Source organism: Ambystoma mexicanum, chromosome 4p (assembly GCF_040938575.1).
Source record: "Ambystoma mexicanum isolate Mex_15411 chromosome 4p, UKY_AmexF1_1, whole genome shotgun sequence".
NCBI classification, from domain to species: domain Eukaryota; kingdom Metazoa; phylum Chordata; class Amphibia; order Caudata; family Ambystomatidae; genus Ambystoma; species Ambystoma mexicanum.
Genome location: NC_090927.1, coordinates 1,046,091,722 through 1,046,118,515, shown reverse-complemented (window position 1 = coordinate 1,046,118,515; position 26,794 = coordinate 1,046,091,722).

The window sequence follows — 26,794 nt, the reverse complement described above, 5'->3', positions numbered from 1 at the left end:
CGGCTGCTTTTGTTATTACCAGCACTTTATTACTCGACCAGCAAACTTATAATGACCCCCATTGTACAGAGATGGAAGGCACACTTTGCATGCACTCTTTTTCTCAGCCTGCCCTGATTTAGGATTTTTGACACGTTTTTGGCCTCAAGGGTTTGTTGTTTTTTTGCAGGTCAAACGCTCGAGTCATGGGTCAGTTGGAAGCTCTGGTTATTAACTAGATAGACAGTCCTACATTGAATGTAGGCCAGTCTATCCAAATAATAACACTTGACTTTGCTTTACCCTTGATGCACAGTTACTGTGAATCTTTCCTGTGCATCAAGGGTAAAACATACATAGCAATTGTTGTTGCTGGCCTACATACAATGTAGGTCAGTTTAGCCAGCTAGATAAACTTTCTTTCCAGTGCATGACATTTGTTTAATGGCTATGAGTCCTTTTATGGCATTCCCATGGCCAGGAGGCTGGCATATTACATATAAAACAGTCAGGATTCAGGAGTTATCATGGCACAAAAAGTGCACTACTGGACCTTCAGACATATATGCTTTCTAAGCTGGAGCATAGCAAGTCGGGGCTGCTGATGTTATTAGATCTGTCGGCAGCTTTCGACTTGCTAGATCACAAAATATTACTGGACCGGATGTTAACGGTTGGAGGCCTTTCCGGGGAGGCCATTATTTGGCTTAGATCATTCCTAGAAGGCCACCAGTCAAGTGTACACTGGGGTGACAATGCGTCCGCGTCACAAACCATAACATGTGGAGTGCCACAAGGGACATGTCTCTTCCCCGCTGTTGTTTAATATCTACATTCTTCCTCTATGTGGCGATCTAGGACTACTCCAGATATTCTTTTGTAACTACGCGGACGATTTTGGTGTTAGATATTACTGGCAACCACGAGAAAGACCAACAGATCCTAAATGGGGTTTACCACATGATAAAATGTTGGATGTCCACTAACTGGCTTTGTTTGAATGCGGCCAAGACGGAGCTTATGCTCTTTGGTCCCTGGCAGACACAAACTAAATTGGACCAAAGATATGCCAACTTTATAATAGATGGCAGACAAATCAAGGTAGCTCAGAAGGTGAAGACGCTGGGCACATACATGGAAGCAAACTTAGATTCTGAAGCCCATGCAACTGCTATCACTACCAGCACAAACTACCACCTCAAAGTTCTTAGGCAGGTAGCACCACTGATCTGAGTGGAGAACCGTAGCAAACTTGTGAGAGCTGTGATTCTCCCACGCATCGATTACTGCAATGGACTTTTAGGAGGTGCAAAAAAAGCTGAAATCCAACAGCTGCAAAAAATTCAAAATGTAGCCATTCGTATCATCTTTCAGATGAAAAGATCAGAGCCTACGACCACAGCTAGAAAAAAGTTACACTGGCTTCCAGTGACAGCTACAATTCAGTTCAAGTTGTTAGCTACATGTCACAAGTGTATCTTTGGTAACGCCCCAGCATACTTGAAGGATAATGTTAAACTCTTATCAACCTAAGAAAAACCTTCAATCAGCTAAAGGTTTCCTATTGGAATCCCTTCGCGTAATTAGAACCCGAGGCCTTGGAGAATCATCTCACCTTCCATAAACAACTGAAAACGATTCTCTTCAATTAGCAAACTATCCAATTTCAGCTTCCTCATCACTCTATCCTTCGGCGCCTGGATGCCTACGGGCGTTGCCGCGGTATAAGCTCAATAACATAACATAACAATACTGTCAGGTTCTGGTTCAAAATCCCCCTTCTCCTCACCTGAATCCTCAGAAGAACGGTTCTTAAGTACCTTTTCGGATTTCTTACTGTCCTTCTTCCTTTCCTTGGGATGGTTATCCCTTAGTTTCCGACCTTTTCTTTCGTGTAAATAAGGTCTGGCCCCTCCAGAGGCCACCGTGACAGAGATGAGAAACTGCCCAGGGAGGCCCCCAGGAGGGCCAGCCTCGCCCCAGGGAAAAAGCCGGAAGGCAGAAAAAACCCTGGTTCCAAAGTAAGTGAGAGTTGTTTCCAAAGACCAAATCTAGTACTGAATGTAGTACTGTAAGCTGAGAATGGCTCAATTCACAGAGAAGAATGTAACGAACAAAACATATAGGGAAACGTATTATATATATATAGCAAAGATCCCTTAACACCGAAGAAAATCGCTGGGAGTAAGTAAGAACATGAAATGAAAGTCGCGAAAGCTGTTCGCATACAGAAAGTAAACACCGCCGTCTTGCGTGTGATACAAGCGGCTGGTTTCGTTTGGGCAAGACGCCTTGAATGCAAGCCGTGAATGCAAGCGGTGAAATGCAAGCCAAGAAAGAAAGTATAGTTACAGAAGGCGGACAGACAGAGGGTCGCCAGGAGTAAGTAAGAAAACTGAAATGAAAGTCGCGAAAGCTGTTCGCATACAGGAAGTAACACCGCCGTTTTGCGTGTGTTACAAGCGGCTGGTTTGTTTGGCAAGACGCCGTGAATGCAAGTCGTGAATGCAAGCTGTGAATGCAAGCTGAGAAATGCAATCTGAGAAAGAAAGTATAGTTACCGAGGGCGAACAGACAGAGGGTAAAGATGATAAACAGGTAGGCAAACGAACAGAAGGAAAAGAAAGAAGTGAAATCACAGATACCAAACAGAATAGACCCCGGGGAGGGGTTTTCTAGATACAATAGAGTAATCACAAGAATCACTAGAATCACAAGAGTGGCACCGAAATGCAAGCGTAGTAGCGAGAGAAAACAGATACAACGCGCCGGCAGAAGGGGAGGAGCCGGCAAATATAGTATAGTCCGCCATGTTGGATGAGGACTAGAGCGCTATTCAGAGTAGAATTAAAGCCGCCGCCAGTAATTCCATACCTTCCAACCACCGATCCTGACAAATACTAACACATATGCGTGCAGCATGCATGGTGATGTATGGGCCAAGTCAGCATGAAAATATAATATATTAGCATATGTTGTGGGCAAAGGCATAATGAAAATGCATTGGGAAATGCTTCTGGGCACTGTTGGTAACGTGTATCTTTTGGGTTTTTCATGTGCTACCATACAAAATTGACTTCTGACTTTGTGGCTTTTAGCACTTTTTTCACAGATAGTGCTTTAAAATGCACCATTTTAACCCCTTATTTTAAAATAATTCCTGGGGAATGATACTCCCCCCGAACCACCTGGTTTGGTATGGGCTCCCTCGCCACGCTTGGTCATTCACGCATATTAGGCACATGCATTTAAGCCCAACCCGTTCAAAAATTCACAATTCACACTGTTCAGGCCACCACTCTTCTCCTAAACTTTGGAGGTAAATCATTTTTAGCATTGAAAAATAGAAGTTCAATAGTTAGGTAAGAAACAGGTTAGATTTCTCATGCTTGCCCTGTCTCAGACTCTGGGTACAAAATGTAAGACACAGTAGCGATTGGATTTGGTGAGGTTAAGTCAGAGGGAAAAGAGGGAGGGTTTCTGCGAGGTTTCAATGAACATTAAGATGACATAACCATGTTTAAGAATTCTTCTCAGGTTCCACAATTGGAAGTCATTTTCTAAACTCAGTGTAATGAAGTCTTTGATTTCCTGGCTCCTTTTTGGTTTTTGGTCTTTTTCTCGACTTAAAAACATAAAAAAGGGACTCTCGTGAAGCATTGATCCCAATGAAGCCTCCTAAATCTCAGCGGTACTAGGTGAAGAAATCGGTTTGGTAAAATCGATTTCTTAAAAGATCGATTTAGAAAGACCGCTCGGAGGCTGCTCCGAGCAGTCAGTTTAAATCGAACTGTCAGCCCTTGCGATGCACACAAGTGCATGCAGGGGCTGACAGGCACATGAGTACGTGCAGGGGCTGACAGGCACACGAGTGCGCGCAGGGGCTTACAGGCACAGCAGAGCCAGAAGAGGGAAGTCGCTGGGGCCCAGGTAAGTGTTTTGTTTGTGTGGGTGGTGTCTGGGTGTGTCTGTGTGTGTGAATAATGTTTGGGGAGGGGGCAGGGATCAGGTAACTGTACGCGTGTGCATGTTTGTCTGTTCGTTTGTCTGTGGTGAGAAAGGCTTTTGGGGGAAGGGTAGAGGAGAGAGAACCAAGGCGGGTTGGGGGGAACTTGCCAGTGTGGGAGGGGTGGTGGAGGTAAGTGGTGTGGGGGAGGGAAGGAAGGGTGGGTTAGGGATCATGTAACGTGATATTTCGGCTTATTGTGGGCCGCACAAAATCGACCAAAAAAAAAGTCTTTTTTGTGGTCAGTCTTCAATATACGGAAATATCACATAGAACCAATCTGAGCACATCACACAGCCTGATAAAAACCCTCAAAGGAGTTCATTTATCCATAAATTATAACATTCTAAAGAATGGGCCAGCAGAAGGCTTTAACTATGATTGCAAACCTTGTTGTTCCTCTACCCGTCTTCCTCCTCAGAGGCCTGTGGCCCGCTTACCCAACTTTCCACCAGAACAATGGTAGCTGCAAGGTTCTGAGCACTTTCTCAAACTGTTTTCTTTTGTTTCTAGCCTGTTTTACTGATTTCACCACAATATAATTCTAGTATTCAATGTACTTAAGCGTGTGTGATGAGTGCATAAGCTGACAGACCTGATAGAATGTGAAACCTGGCTGTGCCCTGGGATCCAAGAGTGCCCATTGGGACTACCGATTGAAAGGTGGAACCAGAAGGATGCTTGCACGCTGCTCTCCTGCCTCCCTACTTGACCTGAAACTAGAAGCAATAAAGAAGCATTCCTTGTATACTTACCTGGGTCCAGTCTGGACCCTGCTTCATCATTTACTTACTTGTGACCCAGGAACATCAATAATGCCATTACAGCGGGTAGGGCTGTAATAGATGGCATCGTCCATTACTTTCATTATGCACATTCTGCTTTGGCTCGGCCCCGTAACAAGGGTGTGGGCTGATAACACCTATGACACCCCCCTTCCAATGCGGCTATAAAGCCGCATTATGGGGTTCGCCGAATACTGCGGGTGAGTCCTTTAGTTTCCTAAAAAAGATATATTTTGAAAAATCAGTTTTTGCACGATTGAGGGAAGGCCCATTTAATGCGAGACATATAGCATTTTAGAAATATGCTGAAAGCATTTCAGCCAAGCATGTTCGGTTAATGCAGGTGGTGTCTTCTTTCACATGATTAAAGCCAGGCCTGTATGGGCGCCCTTACTAACATGAAAGCAAAACACAGTACACAATGTGTCCCTGAATCCTCATGTGGCTAAAAGATAATCTGCACATTCCTTTAAAAAATATTTCTCAGCACTTCCGTTTTTCATTTCTACTATTATTCGCCTTGCAGGCTCAGGCATCAGCAACATTCCACACGTTTTTTGATGAAAAATTGCATAAGTGACTGACAAACATGACAATCAAGTATTAAATGTTAAAGTCTTGGATGAGGGTAGCACAAACTTTCTTAGGTTTGGAACTTGGGAGAACTGGTTAACTGTAACAACAGCCGCCTGCACTGCAAAAACAAAATGGCAGCTTTCATAAAGTGTATACATCTATGCAGAGTCTCCATTGCAATACAGGCCAAAGCCTGTCTGTGTGCCTGAATCCTTCCCCTGGACTGTGCATCCAGAGCTGTAGCCAGGATTATTTAACAAGCGGGGCCTGAAGCTAATGTACCTGTGCCTGCACTGAGGGGAGCCTGTCAAGAAAGTTTAGGACATGAATTTCATTTCAAATGGACATTTTAGCTAAAATATTGGATCAAAAATGGAATCGAATTCTGAAAAATTAGCGAACAAATATGAGTCTACAGAAACCATATTTCCATGAAACAAATGATTATATGAACATGTTAAGTAATTAGACAATTTTCTCTGTGAATAGGACCGTGAATCCTTGCTTTTCATGGGAAAATAAAATGGAGCAGAATTTCACACCAAGTGGCCATGGCGGCTATTGAATTATTTAATTGGAGGTACAGAAACATTTCCCTTGAATATGCGGAAGTAAGGGAGCCTAGAACCAACCAAGTGGGCATGTTGGAGGTGTGCTCTCCCTGAGAACGTTTTTCAAATGATGGGTAAAAAAAAGCATTTTACAGCAAACGTTCTCTGACAAACTGGGTAAACAGCCACCCAGTATACAATCTTCTTTGTAGGCTAAATACATTATATTACAAGTCATCAACAGTGCACGGGAACACTTTATTTTATGACTCCTTTGCCGACTTCGATATGCCAGTATTATTCAATCAGTGCCCACAGATGTCTATGGTGGCTGCACAAATGTACTCCCACCTAAGAGCCTACTCATGGCTGCTTTGCCCATAATGCCACTAATGATACCTTAGGAAAACATGTCCATGCTGGCTCTGCCAAGGTATGCTAGTATCCCCAGTTAAGGAAATACCCCTGTTGGATTACCCCTTAATGGCAGTAAAACACCCATGCCAGAGTACGAAAACATATCCTTGCTGTTTCTGGCAATATATATATATATATCAGTATCCCCATGTAAGAGCAGATTCCTGTTGGCTTTGCCCTTAATTCAGTAACAATGCCATGCCACCGTAAGAAAACGTCCTTTCTGGCTGCAAACATGCCACCCACCCGCCCCCATGTAAGAATTCTCCTCATGTTGGCTTTATTCTTCATGTGCGTAAAACATTCCATGCCACAGTAAAACAACATCCAGGCTGCCCACCCCAATGTAGTATTTCCCCCCACTTCAACCCATCCTCCATGTCATAACACTCACCAAGTGGGCTTTGCCCAAAAACGGCAGTAAAATATGCCAGGCCACTGTAAGAAAAAATACATGCTTCTTGCACCAACGCTGCTCTCCTAACAGACACACACACATCATACTCATTACCCACCAGTCACACACCCATACAGCGTCTCTCTTACATTAACACTGCATTTGTATCCACAGGTGCACTCACACCCATACATACCATTCACACTGCACTATCTTTCATATGCTCCCGTACACTGTAAGTGTGCGTTTACACAGGCACCACCCACATTCATTTATACATTCATAGATATATAGAAATTAAGACATGCCTGAAAAAGCAAAGTAACACAGCCTCCCTGAAGATTGATGGAGTCATGAAAACGTGCGTTTGGAGGAGAAGCTAAACTTGACTGGCAACAGAGCGCCTGCCTTACCAATTTATAAACATTGTTCCAGGAGCCTGGGCTCAAAAGGCAGCAGCAACAGGGCCATCATGCCTTACAATGGAGAGCCACAACCATGGCTTCTCCCTCCCCCCATCAAGGGGAAGATTTGTGCTATGGAGGGAGTTGTTTCCAGTCACCTGCAAGAAAAATAAAGTGCGAAAAATACAAGTACCAGAATCCTTAGTCAATTAACCTACCACACCTGAAAAGGAAATGAAGACACGCCTGAAAAAGCAAATTAACACAGCCTCCCTGAAGATTGATGGAGTCATGAAAACGTGCATTTGAAGGAGAAGCTAAACTTGACTGGCAACAGAGCGCCTGCCTTACCAATTTACAAACATTGTTCCAGGAGCCTGGGCTCAAAAGGCAGCAGCAACAGGGCCATCATGCCTTACAATGGAGAGCCACAACCATGGCTTCTCCCTCCCCCCATCAAGGAGAAGATTTGTGCTATGGAGGGAGTAGTTTCCAGTCACATGCAAGAAAAATAAAGTGCCAAAAATACAAGTACCAGAATCCTTAGTCAATTAACCTACCACACCTGAAAAGGAAATGAAGACACGCCTGAAAAAGCAAAGTAACACAGCCTCCCTGAAGATTGATGGAGTCATGAAAACGTGTGTTTGGATGAGAAGCTAAACTTGACTGGCAACAGAGCGCCTGCCTTACCAATTTACAAACATTGTTCCAGGAGCCTGGGCTCAAAAGGCAGCAGCAACAGGGCCATCATGCCTTACAATGGAGAGCCACAACCATGGCTTCTCCCTCCCCCCATCAAGGAGAAGATTTGTGCTATGGAGGGAGTTGTTTCCAGTCACCTGCAAGAAAAATAAAGTGCGAAAAATACAAGTACCAGAATCCTTAGTCAATTAACCTACCACACCTGAAAAGGAAATGAAGACACGCCTGAAAAAGCAAATTAACACAGCCTCCCTGAAGATTGATGGAGTCATGAAAACGTGCATTTGAAGGAGAAGCTAAACTTGACTGGCAACAGAGCGCCTGCCTTACCAATTTACAAACATTGTTCCAGGAGCCTGGGCTCAAAAGGCAGCAGCAACAGGGCCATCATGCCTTACAATGGAGAGCCACAACCATGGCTTCTCCCTCCCCCCATCAAGGAGAAGATTTGTGCTATGGAGGGAGTTGTTTCCAGTCACCTGCAAGAAAAATAAAGTGCGAAAAATACAAGTACCAGAATCCTTAGTCAATTAACCTACCACACCTGAAAAGGAAATGAAGACACGCCTGAAAAAGCAAATTAACACAGCCTCCCTGAAGATTGATGGAGTCATGAAAACGTGCATTTGAAGGAGAAGCTAAACTTGACTGGCAACAGAGCGCCTGCCTTACCAATTTACAAACATTGTTCCAGGAGCCTGGGCTCAAAAGGCAGCAGCAACAGGGCCATCATGCCTTACAATGGAGAGCCACAACCATGGCTTCTCCCTCCCCCCATCAAGGAGAAGATTTGTGCTATGGAGGGAGTTGTTTCCAGTCACATGCAAGAAAAATAAAGTGCCAAAAATACAAGTACCAGAATCCTTAGTCAATTAACCTATCACACCTGAAAAGGAAATGAAGACACGCCTGAAAAAGCAAAGTAACACAGCCTCCCTGAAGATTGATGGAGTCATGAAAACGTGTGTTTGGATGAGAAGCTAAACTTGACTGGCAACAGAGCGCCTGCCTTACCAATTTACAAACATTGTTCCAGGAGCCTGGGCTCAAAAGGCAGCAGCAACAGGGCCATCATGCCTTACAATGGAGAGCCACAACCATGGCTTCTCCCTCCCCCCGTCAAGGAGAATATTTGTGCTATGGAGGGAGTTGTTTCCAGTCACCTGCAAGAAAAATAAAGTGCGAAAAATACAAGTACCAGAATCCTTAGTCAATTAACCTACCACACCTGAAAAGGAAATGAAGACACGCCTGAAAAAGCAAATTAACACAGCCTCCCTGAAGATTGATGGAGTCATGAAAACGTGCATTTGAAGGAGAAGCTAAACTTGACTGGCAACAGAGCGCCTGCCTTACCAATTTACAAACATTGTTCCAGGAGCCTGGGCTCAAAAGGCAGCAGCAACAGGGCCATCATGCCTTACAATGGAGAGCCACAACAATGGCTTCTCCCTCCCCCCATCAAGGAGAAGATTTGTGCTATGGAGGGAGTTGTTTCCAGTCACATGCAAGAAAAATAAAGTGCCAAAAATACAAGTACCAGAATCCTTAGTCAATTAACCTACCACACCTGAAAAGGAAATGAAGACACGCCTGAAAAAGCAAAGTAACACAGCCTCCCTGAAGATTGATGGAGTCATGAAAACGTGTGTTTGGATGAGAAGCTAAACTTGACTGGCAACAGAGCGCCTGCCTTACCAATTTACAAACATTGTTCAAGGAGCCTGGGCTCAAAAGGCAGCAGCAACAGGGCCATCATGCCTTACAATGGAGAGCCACAACCATGGCTTCTCCCTCCCCCCATCAGGGAGAAGATTTGTGCTATGGAGGGAGTTGTTTCCAGTCACATGCAAGAAAAATAAAGTGCCAAAAATACAAGTATCAGAATCCTTAGTCAATTAACCTACCACTCCTGAAAAGGAAATGAAGACACGCCTGAAAAAGCAAAGTAACACAGCCTCCCTGAAGATTGATGGAGTCATGAAAACGTGTGTTTGGATGAGAAGCTAAACTTGACTGGCAACAGAGCGCCTGCCTTACCAATTTACAAACATTGTTCCAGGAGCCTGGGCTCAAAAGGCAGCAGCAACAGGGCCATCATGCCTTACAATGGAGAGCCACAACCATGGCTTCCCCCCTGTCCCCATCAAGGGGAAGATTTGTGCTATGGAGGGAGTTGTTTCCAGTCACCTGCAAGAAAAATAAAGTGCGAAAAATACAAGTACCAGAATCCTTAGTCAATTAACCTACCACACCTGAAAAGGAAATGAAGACACGCCTGAAAAAGCAAATTAACACAGCCTCCCTGAAGATTGATGGAGTCATGAAAACGTGCATTTGAAGGAGAAGCTAAACTTGACTGGCAACAGAGCGCCTGCCTTACCAATTTACAAACATTGTTCCAGGAGCCTGGGCTCAAAAGGCAGCAGCAACAGGGCCATCATGCCTTACAATGGAGAGCCACAACCATGGCTTCTCCCTCCCCCCATCAAGGAGAAGATTTGTGCTATGGAGGGAGTTGTTTCCAGTCACATGCAAGAAAAATAAAGTGCCAAAAATACAAGTACCAGAATCCTTAGTCAATTAACCTATCACACCTGAAAAGGAAATGAAGACACGCCTGAAAAAGCAAAGTAACACAGCCTCCCTGAAGATTGATGGAGTCATGAAAACGTGTGTTTGGATGAGAAGCTAAACTTGACTGGCATCAGAGCGCCTGCCTTACCAATTTACAAACATTGTTCCAGGAGCCTGGGCTCAAAAGGCAGCAGCAACAGGGCCATCATGCCTTACAATGGAGAGCCACAACCATGGCTTCTCCCTCCCCCCATCAAGGAGAAGATTTGTGCTATGGAGGGAGTTGTTTCCAGTCACATGCAAGAAAAATAAAGTGCCAAAAATACAAGTACCAGAATCCTTAGTCAATTAACCTATCACACCTGAAAAGGAAATGAAGACACGCCTGAAAAAGCAAAGTAACACAGCCTCCCTGAAGATTGATGGAGTCATGAAAACGTGTGTTTGGATGAGAAGCTAAACTTGACTGGCATCAGAGCGCCTGCCTTACCAATTTACAAACATTGTTCCAGGAGCCTGGGCTCAAAAGGCAGCAGCAACAGGGCCATCATGCCTTACAATGGAGAGCCACAACAATGGCTTCTCCCTCCCCCCATCAAGGAGAAGATTTGTGCTATGGAGGGAGTTGTTTCCAGTCACATGCAAGAAAAATAAAGTGCCAAAAATACAAGTACCAGAATCCTTAGTCAATTAACCTACCACACCTGAAAAGGAAATGAAGACACGCCTGAAAAAGCAAATTAACACAGCCTCCCTGAAGATTGATGGAGTCATGAAAACGTGCATTTGAAGGAGAAGCTAAACTTGACTGGCAACAGAGCGCCTGCCTTACCAATTTACAAACATTGTTCCAGGAGCCTGGGCTCAAAAGGCAGCAGCAACAGGGCCATCATGCCTTACAATGGAGAGCCACAACCATGGCTTCTCCCTCCCCCCATCAAGGAGAAGATTTGTGCTATGGAGGGAGTAGTTTCCAGTCACATGCAAGAAAAATAAAGTGCCAAAAATACAAGTACCAGAATCCTTAGTCAATTAACCTACCACACCTGAAAAGGAAATGAAGACACGCCTGAAAAAGCAAAGTAACACAGCCTCCCTGAAGATTGATGGAGTCATGAAAACGTGTGTTTGGATGAGAAGCTAAACTTGACTGGCAACAGAGCGCCTGCCTTACCAATTTACAAACATTGTTCCAGGAGCCTGGGCTCAAAAGGCAGCAGCAACAGGGCCATCATGCCTTACAATGGAGAGCCACAACCATGGCTTCTCCCTCCCCCCATCAAGGAGAAGATTTGTGCTATGGAGGGAGTTGTTTCCAGTCACCTGCAAGAAAAATAAAGTGCGAAAAATACAAGTACCAGAATCCTTAGTCAATTAACCTACCACACCTGAAAAGGAAATGAAGACACGCCTGAAAAAGCAAATTAACACAGCCTCCCTGAAGATTGATGGAGTCATGAAAACGTGCATTTGAAGGAGAAGCTAAACTTGACTGGCAACAGAGCGCCTGCCTTACCAATTTACAAACATTGTTCCAGGAGCCTGGGCTCAAAAGGCAGCAGCAACAGGGCCATCATGCCTTACAATGGAGAGCCACAACCATGGCTTCTCCCTCCCCCCATCAAGGAGAAGATTTGTGCTATGGAGGGAGTTGTTTCCAGTCACCTGCAAGAAAAATAAAGTGCGAAAAATACAAGTACCAGAATCCTTAGTCAATTAACCTACCACACCTGAAAAGGAAATGAAGACACGCCTGAAAAAGCAAATTAACACAGCCTCCCTGAAGATTGATGGAGTCATGAAAACGTGCATTTGAAGGAGAAGCTAAACTTGACTGGCAACAGAGCGCCTGCCTTACCAATTTACAAACATTGTTCCAGGAGCCTGGGCTCAAAAGGCAGCAGCAACAGGGCCATCATGCCTTACAATGGAGAGCCACAACCATGGCTTCTCCCTCCCCCCATCAAGGAGAAGATTTGTGCTATGGAGGGAGTTGTTTCCAGTCACATGCAAGAAAAATAAAGTGCCAAAAATACAAGTACCAGAATCCTTAGTCAATTAACCTATCACACCTGAAAAGGAAATGAAGACACGCCTGAAAAAGCAAAGTAACACAGCCTCCCTGAAGATTGATGGAGTCATGAAAACGTGTGTTTGGATGAGAAGCTAAACTTGACTGGCAACAGAGCGCCTGCCTTACCAATTTACAAACATTGTTCCAGGAGCCTGGGCTCAAAAGGCAGCAGCAACAGGGCCATCATGCCTTACAATGGAGAGCCACAACCATGGCTTCTCCCTCCCCCCGTCAAGGAGAATATTTGTGCTATGGAGGGAGTTGTTTCCAGTCACCTGCAAGAAAAATAAAGTGCGAAAAATACAAGTACCAGAATCCTTAGTCAATTAACCTACCACACCTGAAAAGGAAATGAAGACACGCCTGAAAAAGCAAATTAACACAGCCTCCCTGAAGATTGATGGAGTCATGAAAACGTGCATTTGAAGGAGAAGCTAAACTTGACTGGCAACAGAGCGCCTGCCTTACCAATTTACAAACATTGTTCCAGGAGCCTGGGCTCAAAAGGCAGCAGCAACAGGGCCATCATGCCTTACAATGGAGAGCCACAACAATGGCTTCTCCCTCCCCCCATCAAGGAGAAGATTTGTGCTATGGAGGGAGTTGTTTCCAGTCACATGCAAGAAAAATAAAGTGCCAAAAATACAAGTACCAGAATCCTTAGTCAATTAACCTACCACACCTGAAAAGGAAATGAAGACACGCCTGAAAAAGCAAAGTAACACAGCCTCCCTGAAGATTGATGGAGTCATGAAAACGTGTGTTTGGATGAGAAGCTAAACTTGACTGGCAACAGAGCGCCTGCCTTACCAATTTACAAACATTGTTCAAGGAGCCTGGGCTCAAAAGGCAGCAGCAACAGGGCCATCATGCCTTACAATGGAGAGCCACAACCATGGCTTCTCCCTCCCCCCATCAGGGAGAAGATTTGTGCTATGGAGGGAGTTGTTTCCAGTCACATGCAAGAAAAATAAAGTGCCAAAAATACAAGTATCAGAATCCTTAGTCAATTAACCTACCACTCCTGAAAAGGAAATGAAGACACGCCTGAAAAAGCAAAGTAACACAGCCTCCCTGAAGATTGATGGAGTCATGAAAACGTGTGTTTGGATGAGAAGCTAAACTTGACTGGCAACAGAGCGCCTGCCTTACCAATTTACAAACATTGTTCCAGGAGCCTGGGCTCAAAAGGCAGCAGCAACAGGGCCATCATGCCTTACAATGGAGAGCCACAACCATGGCTTCCCCCCTGTCCCCATCAAGGGGAAGATTTGTGCTATGGAGGGAGTTGTTTCCAGTCACCTGCAAGAAAAATAAAGTGCGAAAAATACAAGTACCAGAATCCTTAGTCAATTAACCTACCACACCTGAAAAGGAAATGAAGACACGCCTGAAAAAGCAAATTAACACAGCCTCCCTGAAGATTGATGGAGTCATGAAAACGTGCATTTGAAGGAGAAGCTAAACTTGACTGGCAACAGAGCGCCTGCCTTACCAATTTACAAACATTGTTCCAGGAGCCTGGGCTCAAAAGGCAGCAGCAACAGGGCCATCATGCCTTACAATGGAGAGCCACAACCATGGCTTCTCCCTCCCCCCATCAAGGAGAAGATTTGTGCTATGGAGGGAGTTGTTTCCAGTCACATGCAAGAAAAATAAAGTGCCAAAAATACAAGTACCAGAATCCTTAGTCAATTAACCTATCACACCTGAAAAGGAAATGAAGACACGCCTGAAAAAGCAAAGTAACACAGCCTCCCTGAAGATTGATGGAGTCATGAAAACGTGTGTTTGGATGAGAAGCTAAACTTGACTGGCATCAGAGCGCCTGCCTTACCAATTTACAAACATTGTTCCAGGAGCCTGGGCTCAAAAGGCAGCAGCAACAGGGCCATCATGCCTTACAATGGAGAGCCACAACCATGGCTTCTCCCTCCCCCCGTCAAGGAGAATATTTGTGCTATGGAGGGAGTTGTTTCCAGTCACCTGCAAGAAAAATAAAGTGCGAAAAATACAAGTACCAGAATCCTTAGTCAATTAACCTACCACACCTGAAAAGGAAATGAAGACACGCCTGAAAAAGCAAATTAACACAGCCTCCCTGAAGATTGATGGAGTCATGAAAACGTGCATTTGAAGGAGAAGCTAAACTTGACTGGCAACAGAGCGCCTGCCTTACCAATTTACAAACATTGTTCCAGGAGCCTGGGCTCAAAAGGCAGCAGCAACAGGGCCATCATGCCTTACAATGGAGAGCCACAACAATGGCTTCTCCCTCCCCCCATCAAGGAGAAGATTTGTGCTATGGAGGGAGTTGTTTCCAGTCACATGCAAGAAAAATAAAGTGCCAAAAATACAAGTACCAGAATCCTTAGTCAATTAACCTACCACACCTGAAAAGGAAATGAAGACACGCCTGAAAAAGCAAAGTAACACAGCCTCCCTGAAGATTGATGGAGTCATGAAAACGTGTGTTTGGATGAGAAGCTAAACTTGACTGGCAACAGAGCGCCTGCCTTACCAATTTACAAACATTGTTCCAGGAGCCTGGGCTCAAAAGGCAGCAGCAACAGGGCCATCATGCCTTACAATGGAGAGCCACAACCATGGCTTCTCCCTCCCCCCATCAGGGAGAAGATTTGTGCTATGGAGGGAGTTGTTTCCAGTCACATGCAAGAAAAATAAAGTGCCAAAAATACAAGTATCAGAATCCTTAGTCAATTAACCTGCCACACCTGTAAAGAAAATGAAGACATGCCAGAAAAAGCAAAGTAACACAGCCTCCCTGAAGATTGATGGAGTCATGAAAACGTGTGTTTGGATGAGAAGCTAAACTTGACTGGCAACAGAGCGCCTGCCTTACCAATTTATAAACATTCATGTATATATGCATACATGCATTAATACACACAATTGTACAGTACACAAGAAAACACATATTAAAAATAGCTTTTTTTGTTTCTCTCCTACTCCATGTGCCGCTGCCATCTCTGCTGTGCAACAGTACTCTGGCTCCCATGCTCCCTGCAAACAGGAACCAGGAAGCAGAGAGAGCTTCCTAGTTCCTAACATGTGCATTGGAGCTGCAGCGTCTCCATTGTACCAGTCAAGGAGACCTAAATGTGCAGGGACGTACAGGAGTGCCCCCTATGCAGTTGCCCACCCTTCATTTCCCGTTGGTTATGCACCACTTGGAAAGCAAAACGCCTCGGCCGTGCATGGTCCATTCTGTACGCGTTCTGGCTCTTCTTCAGTGAGCCGCCATTTACAGATTTTGAAATCCTAAAAGTGGTTTAAATGTGAAATTTTGCACCACCAGTTCACTTGTGTTTGAAGGGGGTTTAGGGACTAGCATAATAAAACTCAGTAATGTCACTCAAACCTAGCGTCAGTGCATACTATGTCTAAAAAGAATTAACTTCCAAGTATCATGCACTCCTTCCCATTGGCTTCTAATATACAGAAATCGAATACATATATCATTCAGACATAGCATTATTATATTTGCTTCTGCTAACATTTCAGTTGTGTTTGAGGTCATGGTTCATCAGATCTTGTGTTTCTTTTGAAAAGAGTTTTTATATTTCATCTTGAGTTACAAGAATCAGTTTAGCCTAATTCCCATCAATGTACAATTCTTGAGTTAAATCAGTTTTTGGACTGCCTGTCCATCAATATACATAAATAAGTGTATATTCTTGAGTTGTTTGCCAACACGTGTTTCGCCCAAACAGCGCTTTCACTGGGCTACAGCAGTTACTTTGTAAGTGGTTACCTGTCTGGATATTCCAGTATTTCTATATGGTCATTTTCTCTCCAATGCTCTTGATAATATTTGTATTGTTCTCCATTTATAATCCTTACGGCTTGTGAGCGGGTGATCATTTAGGTGATGAGTCTAATCTCAATAGATTTGATAGTCCCCATTCTGGTTGTTCTTGTTTCTGTTTGTTTAATTATTCTTGTGGGAGTGAAATTCTCCATAATTCCATTCTATATTAGTGTTAGCGTGCCGTGTTTACAGATTTTGGGCGGCCCTTGCCCGTACAGGCCCTACCTTGTGTATGCCCCCGCGTATGCCCACCGACCCCTTTTAATTCACTCGTTTACCCATGGTTGTGTAGTGTTTGTACGTATGTTAACGCTCTATATCCACCTTTCCTATTTTGGATCATAGCTGTCTCTCTAGCAGAGGAACAACTATTGTTATGGATAGGGGTAGATGGTACATATGTATAAATACACATGGCCCTTAGTAATGCACATTCTGTGTGCGCCTTTGTTGCAATTGGTTGCCCTTGCTGTCAATTTAAAGGAAAGAATCCCATATGTCCTAGGTTTAACAGAATAGTGTTTGTTTTCACTTGGAATGGTGCAACTTTATTGTTGGCCTGGCAGGACATTGGTTGGGGCATTTGAGGCAGTACTTGTCATACGTCAGCCAAACATGATTGGGTTGGCCACTGTTTGTTTAAAAATGTATCTTGCCATCTGTCTTCATGGCAGATCACTGTGCCATCACACATATAAACATAGAGATAAGAAAATAATTTTCAAGGATTCAATACTTATTCATTTCGGCATTTCCGCCATAAAAGCTCATATACAAATAAAATACAACATCATAAAACATCTCAGCAAAACAAATTAAAATGCAAAACATACACAGCACAGTTAAAAATCACAATATTGTAAAAACCTATACAAATTGCATCACATAATGTTCGCTCAAAAATCTTAGTTATAATAGTATAACCAGTGGTACCATACTATCAGCATCCCATTTACTATGCTGCATCTCCTGGTTTAGAGTATGGCCTACTAACCTAGTACAATGATCACTGAATCTAAGCAAAGTGCCAGTGGATATAAGAGCAATGTATCAACAGAATATGTGTAATGAGAGCACACAGTCTGCGGCTCGTTTACTCCTCTACCATTCCATGGGTGTCACTAACCGCTCTCACAAAAGCACTACAGTCACTGGGCACGCTAGTAAATTATACAAACCAAGTGCTAGTGCAAACGTGCAAGGTTAATAACAAGGCACTTAAGAACCGCCCCAAGTCCCTTTAAGATGCCCAAAAGCAGGACGAATCAACAATCTGTGGTTTATCTAAATTTGGCCAATCTCCGCTTCCATGCTATGCTAAGGTATTACACCCAGAAGCTACTGCTACACTATCCTGCGACTGACGACACAATAGAGTAGCTTGAGGTGTTGTGCAGATATATCTGGAAAAAAAATGGTTTCAAATACCTCTTCCTGACACCAGAATACTCAGGACAAATTAACATGAAATGAAGAATACTCTTAGGCAGGTTACCACAGAATGGGACGGCATCTGTTTCATTACTGCTCCATTGCCTCAATCGCCTTACCGGAAGAATACCTAATCTCAATTTAATATACAACACTCTCATGAATTTGGGACTTACTTGATCTAGGTACTCCTCATAGCCAAGTGCTTGTTTACATTCCCAATAATTTCTCAGGCTGGGGATTTGGCCAACCAAGCTCATAACATCGGCCTCTGCCTTTTCCTTAAGTGCTCTTTTAGGTTCATACTTTGTTGTGTTACTCATTAACTAGGGAAAATAAACTTTATTGCTTGTTCAAATGGACAGCAACTGTGCAGACTGGTGTCTCCCATTACAGTTGCTATCTTCTCAAGTGCTGTATGCCAAAACCGCTCTCCCTCTCAACTTTACACCCTCTCCAGCATGTCATGCTCTGAGCAAATTTGGGCACAGAAGACCCTTCTGTCAAATGATGACAATGTTAATCCATAATGAAGTCTTCATATTTAGTGGACTGCCTCCTTTGTCCCTGTGTTGTTGGATTGCACTTCTCTGACATGTTCGGTCGTTCCCTTGGCGCGTGCGTTTCATTGTTGGGTGACATGTCCTCTGTCACTACCTCTGCTTCATCTTGTGCTTTTTCCTTTTGGGCTCCTCCATCAGGCTGCATGATTGTTCTCCTAGAGTTTCATGTTTCAAAGGTGGCCTGCCCTATCTGGTGGACAGACACTCTTTATCCACTCCATGTTTTCCCTTCCATGGCTATGATGTAACTCTCTTGTTCCTTCGTTATCTGTTTGTGGGTGTTAGGGAGATTTGTCAGTTTTATGCTTAATCCCCTCGCCAAGTGAGACCCCGAGCACTTTTTGCTGGACTTCTGGACCCTTTTCCTGTTCTTCTGAATGAGGGGAGCCTTTTTACCCTCATTCATTCTTATATGCCCCTACCATGGGAACTCTGTTCTTCATGTTTTATGTTATTTTATGGAGTCTTGCTTTCCTCCATTTCTCTTAAAGGCATCTGTGTTACACTTTTGCAGCCCAGAGCACCCTACGTGCAGTGTTGCCGGGAACCCTTTGGGTTCTCCTTTTTATATTCTTTCATTTTCCTTAAGAACTACTGTCTTTAAGGAAAGAGAGATACTTCGTATCCTTCCTAAAACTTTAACTTGTGAGAGATTAGCACATTCCACCTTATGTGGAGTGCTAAGGGGATACTTAGTATCCCCCTTCTTTCTGCCCCTGCGACTTTTTGATCAACAGTGACAACCCTATACTTATGGCTGGTGACAGTGAATGTGTTCTACCAACCTTTGTGCTATTTATTACCACAGACTGTATTCACAGCCTCAGTTATGCACAAAAGGGTCACCTATGTTCTAACATGGCGGCTCTTTTTTTTCGCCATTTCTTGTGTGTTGTCCTTTGTTAGCCCTTCTGCTGTCATTCTGGGAGGGGGGGGTTCTGAATGAGAGTTTTGCCTTTTGCGGGGACCCTTTTTGTGGCCCGACTAGGCTTCAGTGTGTCTGTGAGGACAACTCGCCTGTCCTTTGTCTGCTGATGTGCCTGAATGGAAAGCCTCTAATACATAAAAGAAAAGTAAACCAAAGCACAAATCAACACTAATTACAAATAACAACCAAAGAGGAAATGAACAGACAAAGGTTTTTTTAAATGGAAGAACAACTTTGAGATTACAAACCTGGAAAGGGAGGAATTGAAAATCTGATGTTTTTAGGGGGAACGGGGGAAAGTGGAAGCTTAACAAGAATTGTGTTCGTTTTTAAGGGAAAGTAAAGGTAATGAGAGATGGTCGTTTAAAGGAGCCATTGGAAAATGGTGAAAAGCACACAAAAAGTGTAAAATACATACAGAAAATGCACAATGGGATATAAAAGTACACCTCGCAGCTCCACCTAACAAAACTCTTAAACTACTGCAAAAGAGTAAAAAAAAAACACCTCCACATCACCCCTTAAAGGTTTTAGGGGACTGTAGATCTCTTTTGGGGAATTCAGGCATGATTAGTAACTACATAGTAAGTGCATGAAAAACTGACGCAAGAAGCATGCACTCTGTGTCACCAGCAGAATATGGATCCAGTCAACAAAAGTCAGTTGTAGTAGTAATACCAAGCTTTGACCGCATGTGACCTTTTTGCTCATGCTGCTAACTGGCCAATAACAAACAAAAACATATTTTAAAAAACTTGACTCTCTCCCTTGTAGTCCAATATGCATGCAGTCCTAAATTATTGCTACTTTCCAAAACAAAATTCATCGTGCCTCCATCCATTTTGTACACGCATGTGAGTGCCATCCCACACATCATCAGACTGGCCATAGTACATGAAGCACCCAGAATGGGACACCTGCCTCATGCACACCTCCAACGCTAGCCACCAGCCACTGAACATCCTAACATCTTTCTCTCCAAGCTGCAAAATGATAACTTACATTCATGTAACGCATCTGACCCAGCCTCATTTCCCACACACCTGTTGCTGACGCCACCACAGCAATCATTATCCACTAGATGTTGCCACACTGAGTCAACACAGCAGTGCCCCAATGAACCACCAGGGATCTTTGTGGGAACTCACTTATTGCAGGATTTTCACTTGAGAATGTCACATACACTCCCAACCTGCTCACATATCAATATCAGTGCCCATCCTCCAAGTCCTCAAAGAGATATGGTTCAAAATGTCTTTAACATGTGCCAACATAGGCCCCCCTCCACAATTTGAGAGCATGAATTAATATTAGGATGAGAGAAAAAGTGGTGGGGCAGCCATTTGTTTGGAGACCACAATGCATAGGAAGTCCAAGAGTCGATCTATGCCTTGTGCGAAAACCTCATAGGAAATTGCCCTACAACTCCAACCAATAAGTATGTTTCTTTATGTACCAAACACCTAGAAAGTCACAGTTCCTTCTCAGCTGACTTGTTTTACCTTTCCCAACATTATTATGAATTATGAATTCATCTAGATCTAAATGGAATCCTAGCTTCTTAAAAGATAGTAACCCTGTTGAAACTCTGGGATCCTATCAAACCACAATGCCATATACGCACTCACCTGCATCACCCAATTGGTCTTATACCTGCAGGCAATCAGCCACTGAATACCTTCCAATCAGGGTTAAACATCATTAAACATTAGAGGAGAGCTTCTTTCTATTGGAGAGTGAGGTCACACCCAGGTTCTCATACTATTTGAGTGTTCTGAAGGCTTTGACACCATTGATCACTGTCCGATACACAAGCCCACTAAGTATCGGAAATTTGCTAGACAACATTAGCCTGGTGCACATCTTTCTTAAAGGACCACGCAAATTAAGTTATACGTTGACCCTTGGACTGTTACAACCAACGCACCAGTCCCAACTGCTTTGTAACTCAGTGAACAGTCCTCTCACCGATTCCCTTCAATGTTTCTATGGCCTCCAGGCCTTAAATCTTTCCATTACGTAACATTGACTTATACCAGGCTGTAACCATGATACTCAGCTCCATGTGGATTTATGAAAGGGCATTGAGTGACCACCACCAAAAAGCAACATGGGTAAAACATGTCCAACACTAGATACATCAAAACTGTCTTCAACTAAACTGATCCAAAACCGAGACTCTACTCTTAGTCCCTTTGGCACTCCCACCTCTCTGCTTTGACTGACAGGCCTCGCTGCATGATTCCACCAGGCCAGTCCAGAAAGGATGAAACTTGGTTTTCTTGTTTCATCCCCAACTTTATTTTGAATCACATCTCAACACAGTCCCTAACATGCATTTGATCAACTCCATCCTCTTGATTTGATCGCTTCTTTACTGCAGTTAGACCATTCAACCACTTCCAATTATAATTGGTTATTTATTACGCGCCCAATACCCAGAGGATTCTAAGCAGGGACTCAGGGCGATCCCTGTGTTGCTCTGCGTCGTCTTGCTTCCAAGAGGAGCGTGCTGCCCCCGAGCTATCCTCCCAAGACAATGGCTTATCTAGACTATTTATACTGTTTTGGATACAGTTATCGGTCTATGTGCATGTTTACAATCAGAAAAAGACAGGATTTTAAGGAGAATACGCCAATAAATGCTGAAAGAAGTTCTTGAAAGGAGTATCCAAAGATATTATGACTGAACTCTTCACAGAATGAATGAATGATTATCTCTTCCCAGAAATAATGGTGTACATGTGATGATACAGCATTATATAGCAAGATATATTAAAAAATATGTATGATATGTGATATGATATGGCATTTATAACGCACCTATACACAAGTGTTTCAAGGTCGACGAGGCAAGGGAGGGGGAACAGAGGGAAAACAGACAGCAATCTTACTAGGCCAGGTGTCATTCAGATCGCACGAGTGCAACGGAAGGGGGGAAAAAGGAAAAGTGCGGGGGGAAAGGGGAGGGGAAAGTGCATTTCATGGGATAATAAATAAACAAGATAAACAAAAGAATGGCCAGCATGTGGCAAGTGCAGGGTGAGTGCAGACTTAAGTTCAGGTGAGGGGACTGTAGGGATACAGACAACAGTCCCCAGGTGCAGGGGTTGCCTGGGAGGCAGTGCAGGCGTGCAACTGGCAGGGCTTGGGCCGGAGATCAGAAGGGTGGCCAGGTAACCAGTGCAGTCTCAGTATCAGCCAGGAATTCAGCAGGGGAGAGGGGGAGAGAAAGCAGAAACCAAGAGGAAGGTCTTGAGGTGCTTCCGGAACCGTAGGTGGTTCTCCTCAAGTTTCGGGGAGACAGGGAGGATGTTCCAGAGGGAGGCCCCACCCGAATAAAGAGATCTACCACCAACTCGTTGCTTGAAAAAGCGACTGACCCCGAGGGAGTTGGAGGCGAATGAGCGAAGAGCTCGAGAAGGAAGATATTTAGGAAGAGCAAGTTGAAGGTATTGAGGCCCCAGGTCCTTGATCATAAATATGTGGGCGTAAAAGACTACTATGGATATAAGAAACCAATGTCTTGCAACATATATACATTGCCAAACAAACTTGTGGAAGTTATTAAACACTTACGTGAGTAATATAATGTGAATGGGGCTTAGACATGGGTTTTCTGTTTCCAGAAGCCACCTGCTTATTAACTGGGACCCTTTTACCCCTAGGGCAAACACTGGGGAAATCTCACATCCCTTAACTTTTTTTTGCTTTAACGGTATTTGGTGAGCAGTTTTTAGATCCAGTGAAGGTAATGTTTCTTCAAAGCACTTTCTAAATGGTTAAGAAGTATTCCACAGGATTACTTAATTATTCTAATAGCGCACTTTATTAATTTAAACACAATTCCTGAAAAGGGATCAAATTCTGGTTTATCACAATTGGCAGTACAATCGTCACAATTGACACAATACTTGTTGTTTTCTCAGATGTAAAGTGTTATGAATTCCGTGCAGTCTGAGGAACACATTATGGGGTGGATCCTGGTACTCATGTATATTATTCATATTTATTCATGTAGCGTGCCAAACCCTTAGGTATCTGGGCGCATTTCTTGAAGTTACATGCTTTAGAGGTTTACAATGCAGTTGAGACAGAGTAAGAATAAAGGACACGAATACATGAAGTAAAGTGCATCACAAATACGTACATAGAAGAACGTAGTTAGCGATTTTATTAGGTTTACCCCAAACCGTTATGTTGCTCCCCTTGGAGTGCTTGTTTGGTGTGGCCGTGGATATCTACAGGCTGATAATTGATCATAGGTACTTCCAGACGGTTATTCACGCCGATACGTACTTGCATGCCAGAGGAAGAATCCATAATTTAAACATGTCTTAAATTGTGAACACTTCTTCTGGTGTGCCGGTTCTCACCTGTGAGCATAATCTTCTCAAGGTAATTCAAGACAAGGTGTAGGCTGAGTAGCTCACTACACCCAACACTAAATGCTGCTTGGAAACCTTTAAATGTTCTTAAAAGGGCTGCACTGATGAGGCATTTTAGCACTGTAATATTTATTAAGCTTGGCCACTTCAATGCATTTCTACATAAGGATTGATAAACCATAGTCTGAAGAGACTCATGATCCAGTCCCTTCCTACCAGCAATCGGGTCCTTCCTTCATAATCTCCAAATGTACGCAGTGCATACATGGTCGAAGTTTACATTCAGAAGGTAATTGCCTGCTGAAGGTTCCGCCATTTTGTAGGACCATTATGGATGGCTCGTCTCCTTTTTCCTGTGCTTCCATATTTTGCAACTTTGTACCTCTCCATATTTGGGACAGGGTTCACCACCTCAGTTAAGTAGATGAGTTGTAAAAACCCTGCCCTTTTTTAATGATATTCTAAAGAGATTGCTCCTCTCCCACAATTTCTGAACATTACTCACAGCACAAAGAGACTGTCTTGGTATGTTTGCATATAATACCATAGCATAACAAAGCAGAACCTACCATTAGATCATAACACAACAGTCCACATCCTAGTATTGACAAAGATGTCATAAAATACCACAACACAGTATAACCTAGCATATGATAATACAATGCAACTTACATACTGACTGACACTTGGATCATTGATTTGCATATATATATTTTTTAAACTTTTATTTATTGGCAGAAGGTTATGACAGGTACAGCACAGATTGCGCAGAGAGAAACAAACATCGTAGTATCACACATAGGCCTTACAACACAGTCTGTTCAAACTTCACAAACAGGGGACGGGGTGGGGGTGGATGGCACAGGGGGGGTTCGAATGTTCAGTTCCTCTGGTAAATTGGGGGGCTTGGTGGGGGGGTTGAGCTCCATTCCACCCCGTCCTTGCTATTCAGGTAACTGCAGAATTGCATTTTTATGTTTGAGGGGAGATGCGTTGTTCAGTAATTTGGTTATTTTGAAGGTATAAGGATTCCTGCATTGTCATGGCTTTCGACACGTGTTGCCATCACTGACTAACTTCTGAAATTCGTCCATTCTTCCACTTTTACTCTGTCTGGGATAGGATAGTAAGAGATCCAAGTCTACACTTGTAGAAGGTAGGGTAGTTACTTCAATGATATGTATGAGCAATAGAGTAGCAGTAATTCTTTACGGCGACATCGCTCTCACTGTGCAGGAGCTAATAGCTTCAATCTGGAAGACCTCAAACACAAGGCCCAAACATGCCCTAATCCAACCTTTGGATTGATTATCTCAGTTAGGAGACCACTTGGAGATATATCGCTCATTGAATAAATATCCACTAACCAAGTGATGAATGCTGTGGCCTGAATTTAATATTATATGAGCATGTACCCCTCTTTCGAATTAAAGGCATGGCCGACACTGGTACTCTGATCTGGACTGGAGGCATTTACTCCAGAGGCACATATGTGCTTTGAGTGGTTGATTGACTTTTTCTTCATCATGTGGTGTCCAGTGTAGCCCTGTGAGTGACACATGTGTCACATGTCGGCATTGGCACTGTCTGTTTTCTGGTTGTTACTCAGTATCAATAAACGAACACTTTTTGTTCACCTTTACTGAGCCACAATCAATTGTTCCACACATGAGCACATCTAAAACATTCTGGTTACCAACCCACTGGTTTAGGTTTATTATGCATATAAGCGTCAGATAGAAGGGTCAATTGTAGCCTCTGCACGAACAGTAGGCGTTCACTTATTTGTTAGTAGCAATGGCTTCTGTGTGAACATTACAGAGCATTCCAGGTGTAAAGGAGGGGAGGCATTAAGGGGAATACGATGTGGTGAGGTACGTGCTATGGTTCCCAGCTGCAGTTAACCCCACAGTCCAGCGGTGTTCTCCTCCAAGCGGGATCCAGAGTGCGCCCCTCAACATGCTTACTTTTGAAAGAAAACGTGAATTGAACCTGGGACTGCAGAGGGGCTGCACCCAGGCTATTCTTGCCTGACTGAGGGCTGCCACACAGTTTGTAATCCCCCACAACCCCACCACCCCCCACTAAGGGCAAAGATTGATTAAAGAGGGAGAGTTGTATCCTGGCTGTCTCTAAACTACAGTAACCAGAATTTCTTACTTTAATATCCCAGTAATTACTTAAGATTCAACGTTGTACACCTGAGCCAGATCTGCTCTCCTGATGATTTCTGAGGCATGGGTGTCTGCTTGGAGGAGAACATCGCTGGACTGTGGGGCTGACTGCAGCTGGGATCTAGATTAGACAGACAGAGACTGAGAACATCCTTGTCTATTGCCCAGAGACAGCCTCAGACTCTCTGGGGGATCTGCATTAACCTTGATCCTGGTTTGGAGATCTGAAAGTTGCCATAATTAATTTTGTGATTTTTCTTCCATAGAAGAATACGGATACGTCTTCCTAATAAAGCTCCAGTCTTTTCTGTCAAAAGCCTTATGCACATCTAATGCCATCAAAGCAAATGCATCCTCTACGTGCTTCCCCAATTCTCTGATGCAACCCTTTTAATATTGTCATGGATACGACTCCCTTTCGTGAATCCACTCTAAATGGGTTCCATGAAATAGAGAATGATAGGGGCCGGCCTATGCAATATGATCTTTGAAAATATCTTGACATCAGCATTCAGTAAAGCTATTGGTCTGTAAGCATCCCTCAAAAATTTATCTTTTCCAGGGTTTATTAGCATGGGATTACAAAATCTGTCAGAAACCCAGCCCAGTTTTAAAAAATAAATTGCACATTTTGGTGAGAGAACTACTGAAACGTTAAGGAATTTCTTGCAAGATAGGAAAGAGACTCAATGTGGGACAGAAGCATTATTTGAGGGTGGATCCCTGATAGCTCTACCAATTTACCTCTTTATTGATATATTACTCAAATACTGTGAAGTCACCTGCAGTCAGTTTGGGTAGATGTAAATCCTTGAAATATTTTAATCTTTAATGAACTCACGCACTGCCTCATTTGTGTATAAGGAGTACCTCTAAATGTGTTGTGCCTGAACCATCTTTCAGGACCAACATACCTCTTGCACTTGCCACAGGTGGCACAAGAATAACTCTAAATCACAGAGATGGTTCAAGGGTTTTTATTTTTCTCTTTGTGGGGCCTTCGGCCA